The following is a 10,005-nucleotide window of genomic DNA, read 5'->3' as shown; positions in this document are numbered from 1 at the left end:
CTGTGACTTGCAACATAAACGTCTGCGTTTAGCTTCAAAGGGGGTCTTCAACGACGGAATTCTATAAAAATGAAGACCGTATATTTGTTTCATTCCGATTGTGATATACAAAGGCACGACAAAATATGTGTGTCCTATTCTGTGGATTTTGCCTATTTTCCTCAACTTGTTGCGCTATTTTTCTGCCGCCACTATGTGCGCGCAGCCTCAAGTGACGTAACTGTGACGTCTGCTCAAAATTGGTCTATATAATCACAAAAAATGTGGCCAAATTGTGCATCCCTACAAACAAGAACAGCAAGCCTGGATTTTTTAAAATCACATTTTAAATTGCAAATCACAATTCAATTTTTTTCCCCAAATTGTGCAGCACTAACAGCAGCTGTAATACTAAAAATCCAGTAAATGTTTTCAAAAGATCTCCAAATGTAAGACTTTAGAGTAAGGTAACATTAAATACATTAAAGCATTAAATACCTTTAACAAACAAGGAGCAATGCATTTGTTAGAATATGTATTAACCTTTGTTAATGCTACTTAATAAAAATACTGTGCATTGTTAGCTCAACAGATACAACTTTTAATTTAAATAATAAATCCTGAAATTAACAAACAAAGATTAGGAAATGCCTTAGAAGTTTTTCATTGTAAGATCACGATGAAGTTAACAAATGGCACCTTATTGTAAAGCGTTACCGTTATTTGTTATTTCACGTTACCCAATCACAGCAGTTTGTTTACATTAAAGTTTTAAGGGAGACACGTCCCTTTAAACAGTGTGTTGAAATCAGATTGTTGAAATCAGAGTAGAAAATGGCCATATATATTTGTAATTTCTAACAGTTTTTGATTTTCTACTAAGATTCTACTACACAAAAATGCAGTTCACGACAGTGGCATGGTTTCAGAATACTTTGTATGGATCACTTTAGGCTTTTCTGTAGCTTGAACATTCTGCCTAACATGCCGGTTTGGATATGATGGTGATTAAATGATGACAGAACTGTCATTTTTGGGTGAACTATCCTGTCAGATTCTGTGTACCACAGAAAATGTTTCAGACCATGATTCAAGTCACTGGGACTAAAGCTTAGCTGAATAACTGAAGTAATGTTTGCTTTGTTTAACCTAGTTATGTACTGTAGATACATTATGTTCCTGATCTATGTGTATTTTCTTGTCTGCTGTCTACATTTTACACACACCAAACACACATGCACATATATGTGTGTGATCTGTGTGTGATCAAATGAAAACATTTATTACATATATTTAATGCAATTATATAAAAGGTGCCAATACAATTCAACTCCCATTTTCACGTTTTATTGTGTTACAGCATGGAACCATTTAATGGAAAAAATGTTCCTCTCATCATGAATATTACATTAAAAATATATCTATATCCTACTGTAAATCTTAATAGAAATCCTACTGTACAAATGTATGTTTTTATATGCATTTATACTATATTATATGGCATTGCAGTGTATATGTGTTTTTATTTGTTGTATGTGATGGTCGATAGAATTTTTTTGGCCAGCAATTTAAACACTCATGCATTTCCAGTAAATAGTCTAGAATGTGGTCAAACCCTGAAGATGGACAGCTCTGGTTGATGGTTCAGTTGTTCTTGTGGTGTTGATTATTTAGATGTGGGAAGATGTCAGTATGGTGTTCCTCACGTTGTGATGTATCCAGATAGACGGAGATCTCTTGTGTAATCTTACAGACAGGACAAAGTATTATCAGAAATATAAGAGTAACATGAATTTACAGTACATTTAAATATGCATTGGCTATGTTTATTTATTCGATAAACTATGCACAAATAATTGTGGGTTCTGTCATAATTGTATTTCAAACTATATGCAAAGATATTGTTAATGTATGGATTCAATAATAAATGCTATTAATAGCATTTTTACATTCATGTTTACAAATGTTTGTACTACTGTTTGATTTGACTTGTCTGATGTCATTTGAAATACAATAATTATATATTTATGATTGAGACTCAGTTGTGAAAAATAAGTGCACTTAATTTTATTGAATGTACACTTGTAGTGTACTTCAAATATTAAGTCACACATCTAAGTTACTTAAAGAGAGTGCACCTTCTTGATTTAAGAACACTTACAAACTGCTACTTTGTAATAAGTCCATGTATTGTATAATACAATGTACTGTCACTTAATCATTATAAATCAGTAATGAAAAATTATTTAAATACATGACATTGGTTTCAATATTAATTTCATAAAAGCATATTTTAGTTTACCATAAATGCTTGTAATTTGGCAGTACAGTTTAACCATATAATTACAATAAAAGTAATGACAAATAAATATGCACTTAAGTCTTATTTAAATGGCTTTAAAATGAACTCTTAATTTAAGCCAATTGCTTAAATTAATTAATGTAAATGAACAGTATAATCATTTACAGTCATTTTAATTTAATTTAATTTATACTGACAATATTTTTAACAACAATTTTGTGTCAACAATTTAACAAAACAACAATTAACATGCAATCAAGTCTGTAAACATTGCATTTGCACCTCAACATTGAACTCCCTTGACCAGCAAAACATTTTGCTGCTAGAACTAAATTTTGTGAAAACAATTCAACAAAGGCATCAAACTATTATAGAAACATTTGAGTGATTCTGAGAACGTAAAGTTAATGAGAAATAAATAAAATAAAAACTTCTGTCACCTCTCAATTGCAATCTTGACCCATTCCTCGATTGAAAAAGCTTCCAGATCACTGATAATATTTGGTTTTCACATTACCACTGCTTTCTTTAAATTACCAAATATTTTCAATGAGATTAAAATCTGAATACAAGAACATTCTACGACTGATCCCTGAACCAAGCTTTGATTTGGATCTATATTTTTGGATGGTTGTCCTGGAGGAAAGTCCATTGATCATCAAGCTTCAGTCTCTGCACCGAAGGCATCACCGTCTTTGCCAAAATGACTTGATACTTCAAAGAATTCATGATGTCCTTAATACAGATTTCCACTTCCTGCCAGAGAAAAGCACCCAAATAAGACTGGACCACCTCCATGTTTAAAGGGATCACAGGAAAATTAAAACATTCTTCAAAATATCTTCTTTTATGTTCAGCAGAACAAAGAAACCCATACAGGTTTGGAACAACTTGAGGGTGAGTAAATGATCATTTTTGGGGGAACTATCCCTTTAATTATGGAGATGGCATTCTTCTGCTCAAGCTTTGCCTTTTTTCTTTTTTCTTTTTTGTGCATCAGACATACATTGGGTCCAAAAAGTTCCAGTTTGGTCACATCACTCCATAAAATATTCTTCCAGGACTAAACAGGTCTCCAAATGAATTTTAGCACATTCAAGGCAGCATTTTACGTTCTTCTTGGTCAAAAGTGGCATTCGGCAAGATTCCCCAACATGAAGGCCATTTCTTATACTCTGCATTGAAATGTTTTTTTTCCTCCTTTCATCAGGTCATCTTGCAAGTCTTTGGCAGGAAATTGAGGGTTCTCTGTATGCTTTTGTGAGAACTCTTTTGACTTGCCCATGTTTGCTACTCAACTTTAGCACATGTATGTGTAACAGCACAAGAAAAATCAGTTTTGTTATAGAGTTTCCAAAGGCTTAATTGTGTTTTAACACATTTTTTGACTATTGATTATGGGTTGAATGATTATGAGTTATAAATCATATAACTCAAAAGCTTTACATTTTATATTGACATTATCACTTTTAATTTGCACTATACTGTTATAGATAGAATAAAAAAATGCTGTATCTTTAGAAAAGCCTACATTTGTAAAATATTACAGTCTCTAGGGGGTTACACACACACACACACACACACACACACACACACACACACACACACACACACACACACACACACACACACATACATCTTAAAGTATATATGCAATCAAGTCACCTTAATGTGCACTTTACCTTAAAATAACTATATTTTTGACTCCATTTGAAGGCCGTATTAGTGTGTGTGACCTAAGGAATATGCTCAGAGGATACCATAGAACTTTGGTAATAACGCCCCCTACTGGCACATGATGATCATAGTTCTAAATAATGCCCACACTGAAATGACAGAACTGTTTGCAGGACAAAAGTAACCTACATTCATAAGTTGTCAAATGTTATTGTCACGTGTTTTATAGGATATAAAGAGTTCAGATCCAAAAGCCTCTGAAAGCCACTTCGGTAAAAAATGAGATAACGATACTGAGTGAGTGATCTCCGCATATAGCATACGTTCATAAAATACTTTCACTTCAAACCCACTAAATCCCAGGCTCACCAGAAGTACCGGTAAAAAAAATTTATATATATATATATATATATATATATATATATATATATATATATATATATATATATATATATATATATATATATATATATATATATATATATATATATATATATATATATATATAAAATGTATTTATACATGTTGAAAAAGGTTTCACAGTGACAACCGAGTGAGTTCCCCATAAAGTGCGACTTCATACCTCATTACCCCAGCCTCCCTGTACCTCAGGGCCGTGCAGAGAGTTCGTCAGGGGCAGGGGCTCAAATGTAAAAAAGGGGCAATATGTAAATATATATATATATATATATATATATATATATATATATATATATATATATATATATATATATATATATATATATATATATATATATATATATATATATATATATATATATATATATATATATATACCCTGTTCGTCCCTGTTCGGGCGAACCAGCCTCTTACTGCATTTCGTTGCCTTGTACCTGTACTTGTGTAATGACAATACAGTTGAATCTAATCTAATACACATTATATATATTTGTATTTATGCATGTATGTATGTATGTATATATATGTATGTATATATATCCTTATGCTCATCAAGCCTGCATTTATTTAATCAAAAATACAGAAAAAACAGTAGCCTAATATTGTGAAATATTATTACATTGTATTCTTTTTAACTTTTTATTAATCAAAGAATCTTGAAAAGAGTATCACAGTTTCCATCATTGACATTAAATCCTCATATTAGAGTGATTTCTGAATGATCATGTGACACTGAAGAGTGGAGCAATGATGCTGAAAATCCAGCTGTGATCACAGGAATAAATTATATTTTAAATGATTTTAAAATGAAAACCATTATTTTAATATATTTCGCAATATTGCTGTTTTTTATCAAATACATGCAGGCTTGATGAACATAAGAGACTTCTTTCATAATGCTGCATAATATTAAAAAATGGTAATATAATAAAGTCCTTTCATGTAACCATTTTGCCAGCTTACACTTCACATAATAGGCCTGTAGGAGCCGCTGGCACTTGGGTTTTGTTAACTTTGATAGTGTCATGAAATAGTAAACGGTGTATCAATATACATAAATACAAGTGAATTTGGTCCGTGTAACGCTTCACAATTCAATTTTCAGACCATATAGTGCAAATGCAAAAAATAAAATATTGAAACAAACGTCCATTTTTTCCTTTTTCTCGGTTACTTCATCAGTGGATTTTTGCCATTTTCTCTCCTTTTTTCAAATTTCCTTTTGCTAAATTATGACTTAAGAAATTATCTTTTGAATAAATTGAAATCTAACCGATTTTATTTTCCTTCTATTTTTTCCCCCAATTTACGTGGACTGTGCCATATAACGTTAGCGGGGGGAGGTCGCGGACTGTTTTACATCGTTTATGTAGGCTATAGCCTGTGTGCACGTTGAGAAGTAACTTATAGTTTAAAAGGCTAACACAGAGGACGCCATAGTTTTTATTGTTAATAACTGTGCTAAATGTAGAATTCAGGTCTGGCCATCGGGAGCAGCGGGCAAAACGGTGGCCTGGCTACTTATTTCGCCCGCTGCTTTGTATTTATCTATACTTATTTGTTATTAGTGCACGCACACACACATACACACACACACACACACACACACACTCACGTGCACGCATGCACAAACACACACACACACACACACACTCACGTGCACGCATGCACACACACACACACCTACTTTATTATATTGATGCATGCCTCGATGTACCCGAATGATTTAAGGACTTGCCATTTGATAATTAAACGTTACAAATTATGAATCCGCTACTCTTGACTTGCAGCATATCATTATATAGCCTACATATACATAGGCATATCAAAGCCTATCATTCTCGGCTAACGGCTTGTAATGAACTGAGTTAATGACTGCTAAATTTAAGGGCAAGAGAAGATGTGAGAAGCAGTATATTCAATGAAAAGTTCAATGTTGCCGTGGAAACGAAGAATGATGATCACTAAGTGAAAACATCGGCAAAGGAGTTTATTTAGGCCCAAATATTTTGTATGTTTGCATGTAGGCTAGGTTAAGATGTGAATAAAAGCTAACAAAAAAATGCTGAACTTTATAACTTTAACAAAATTATAAAGAAAGAAAAAGTGGAAAGACAGTCACAGACATAGGCTACCAATTCAGATAGATTTTAAACATTTTGCCTTATGTAAATATTACGGTGACGCATTGCTGCCACATACATATTATTTTTTTCACTCAATTATGTCATAATAACGAGATCTTATGGAAAAGAGACTACTTTCTCAATGTGACTACCCTGGTAAAACAAAGGACAAATAAAAAAAAAATCTTATGTCGTTAAAACAACATCTTTTCTCGTAATAACGAGATCTTATGTCGTAAAAACAACATAATTGTCTCGTAATAACGAGATCTTATGTCGTTAAAACAACATATTTTTCTCATTAAAACGACATGTATTTTCTCCTAATAGGGTGTTGTATAGTGATGTGTGTATATATGTCTGTATCCACATTAGAGAATGTATTTAGCCCATGCCTTTGTCACACTTGTTTGAAAGCAGAAAAATATCATCCGCTGCCTGTATCAGTAGCAGTGCCCATAGCACGAAATTGTTGTAATTTATTGATTGAAGCCTGCAGTTCATAACAGCCATGGGTAACAGGTGCCATGGATCACTAATGATAAGCGTGTAACTTTAACCTAGTAATGATGGACCCCGGTGCAGCCACACATATCATAACTGTCTATAATAGGCCTACTGTAATTAAGACATATATTCAAAAAATGTATTAAAAACAGAAAGACGCTATTTCAGCCTTATGTGGCGTTCACACCGGACGCGATTCGCGCGAATAATTCGCGCTAATCGCGCGAAGGTGGACGCGTGTACATTTTGAGTTTACTCGCGCGAATCGCGCGTGAAATTCGCGCGAATCGCGTGTGACATTCACTGCACAACAGATGCGAATTCGCGTCATGGGCGGGGCTTCCGCCAGCAGCTCGTCTCGTTGAGAAATGGCTGACATGGGCTGTGTTTACATGTCTTTTTTTTTGTTCATATCTACTGTTAATGTGTGACAAAACGTAGTTTTAAGACTTTTTCAGTCGATAATGTAGTTGTTTAAAGCTCAAATCTGTGGTTTATTTACATAAACAGTGCCTATTTGAACATTTTATCTGCCGTTGTCGGAGCTGTGAGCTCCAGCGGACAGCGCGCTCAGCGCACGTGAAAGCCGGCGAGGGCAACCTTTCCTCGGCCAGTCCTTCTGCCGTCTCCCGCTGGCTCTGATGTCTCTGTGGTGTGTCTCGAGCTATAATTCGTCTTGTAACGGCCGATCTTTGGTCTCATGGATCTATAATTTGTTCCCTGGCAAATCGTTTAGGCTGAGGGCAAAGATAAGTTTCATTACTTTATATTTTTAGGCTATAACTGTACGTTGCAGTTGTAACGTTAGCCTACTAGCACTGACTTTGAATGTTTGACTGCATTGTTGCTTTGTTTCATGTATAGCTTGTTATACATTACTGATACTTTTGTATTATTGGTCATACATAAACTTGCATTTAACAAAAAGAGACTGGGTTGTGTTTCATGTAATTTAATGTTATCACAGTGATAATCATATTGTCTGAACCAGATATCAATATACAGATTTTCTCTTCATTGTTGTCACTACTAGAGCAAGCTCCTGATTGGTTAACGCGGCGCGAAATATCCGCCAAAGTTCAGATTTTTCAACTTGAGCGTTTCGCGCGATTCACGCGATTCGCGCGAATCGCGCGTTCAAAACGCTCAAGTCGCGTCCTTCTCGCCGCCTCAATCGCGCGAATCGCGCGAATCTCGCCGCCTCATTCGCGCGAATCGCGCCGCAGAATGCCATTTCGCGTCTCTGCATTGACTTAACATGTAAATCACTCGCGCGATTCGCGCGAATCGCGTCCGGTGTGAACGCACCATTAGGCTACTCAAAGGCAGCGGAAACATGGCCAGTGGGTTCGTTACGCATGCCAATCCATTCCCGGCATTCTTGGTTTGCTTCTTATGTATTAAATATACAGGCAATTAGATGAACCTTGATCAAAATTAAAATACAATTTATAGAAAACTAAATTCACTTCAAAGAAATTATTTCTGCAAAACAAAACTCAACAAAAATCATGTCTGACCCCACTCCATGTTTCCAGACATATTGCGCGTCTTATAGCCTATCTTACTCATGCCGACGAAAGCGCCCACGAATTCTTTAATATTTTTCATTTTTGCAGTTTTTTTTACCACTTCGTTATTTTGGCTCGGAATTTCGTTTGTTGGAAATATGAACTGAATTTAGAAATTAAATTTGAAATTAAAAACTTTGCGTTAATAAACAAAATACATTTTTGAAGCGTTTGGAGTGGAGTAGGCTAAATGCAAAACGTAGCCTATTTAGATTCATAGTTAGGCTATATGTTTAAATATAAGCCTGTTGTATTATTGTTTTAATTTCATATGTTGATGATGAAAAGTGAGCAGCATGAGTAAGATATAGGCTATAAGACGCGCAATATGTCTGGAGACATGGAGTGGGGTCAGACATGATTTTTATTGAGTGTTTTGCAGAAATAATTTCTTTAAAGTGAATTTCTTTTTCTATAAATTGTATTTTAATTTTGATCAAGGTTTCATAAACTAATGGCCTGTATATTTAATACATAAAAGCAAAATAAGAATGCCGGGAATGGATTGTGTAAAGAACCCACTGGCCATGTTTCTGCGGCCTTTGAGTAAGGCTGAAAGCGTCTTTCTTTTTAATACATTTCTAGAATTCTACATTTCTACACAGTGAGGAAAATAAGTTTGAACACCCTGCTATTTTGCAAGTTCTCCCACTTGGAAATCATGGAGGGGTCAGAAATTGTCATCGTAGGTGCATGTCCACTGTGAGAGACATAATCTAAAAAAAAATCCGGAAATCACAATATATGATTTTTTAACTATTTATTTGTATGATACAGCTGCAAATAAGTATTTGAACACCTGTCTATCAGCTAGAATTCTGACCCTCAAAGACCTGTTAGTCTGCCTTTAAAATGTCCACCTCCACTCCATTTATTATCCTAAATTAGAAGCACCTGTTTGAGGTGGTTAGCTGCATAAAGACACCTGTCCACCCCATACAATCAGTAAGAATCCAACTACTAACATGGCCAAGACCAAAGAGCTGTCCAAAGACACTAGAGACAAAATTGTACACCTCCACAAGGCTGGAAAGGGCTACGGGGAAATTGCCAAGCAGCTTGGTGAAAAAAGGTCCACTGTTGGAGCAATCATTAGAAAATGGAAGAAGCTAAACATGACTGTCAATCTCCCTCGGACTGGGGCTCCATGCAAGATCTCACCTCGTGGGGTCTCAATGATCCTAAGAAAGGTGAGAAATCAGCCCAGAACTACAGGAGGAGCTGCTCAATGACCTGAAAAGAGCTGGGACCACCGTTTCCAAGGTTACTGTTGGTAATACACCAAGACATGGTCATGGTTTGAAATCATGCATGGCACGGAAGGTTCCCCTGCTTAAACCAGCACATGTCCAGGCCCGTCTTAAGTTTGCCAATGACCATTTGGATGATCCAGAGGAGTCATGGGAGAAAGTCTTGTGGTCAG

This window comes from Gobio gobio (assembly GCF_949357685.1).
Source record: "Gobio gobio genome assembly, chromosome: 11".
Classification (NCBI taxonomy): domain Eukaryota; kingdom Metazoa; phylum Chordata; class Actinopteri; order Cypriniformes; family Gobionidae; genus Gobio; species Gobio gobio.
This window is presented reverse-complemented; position numbering follows the sequence as displayed.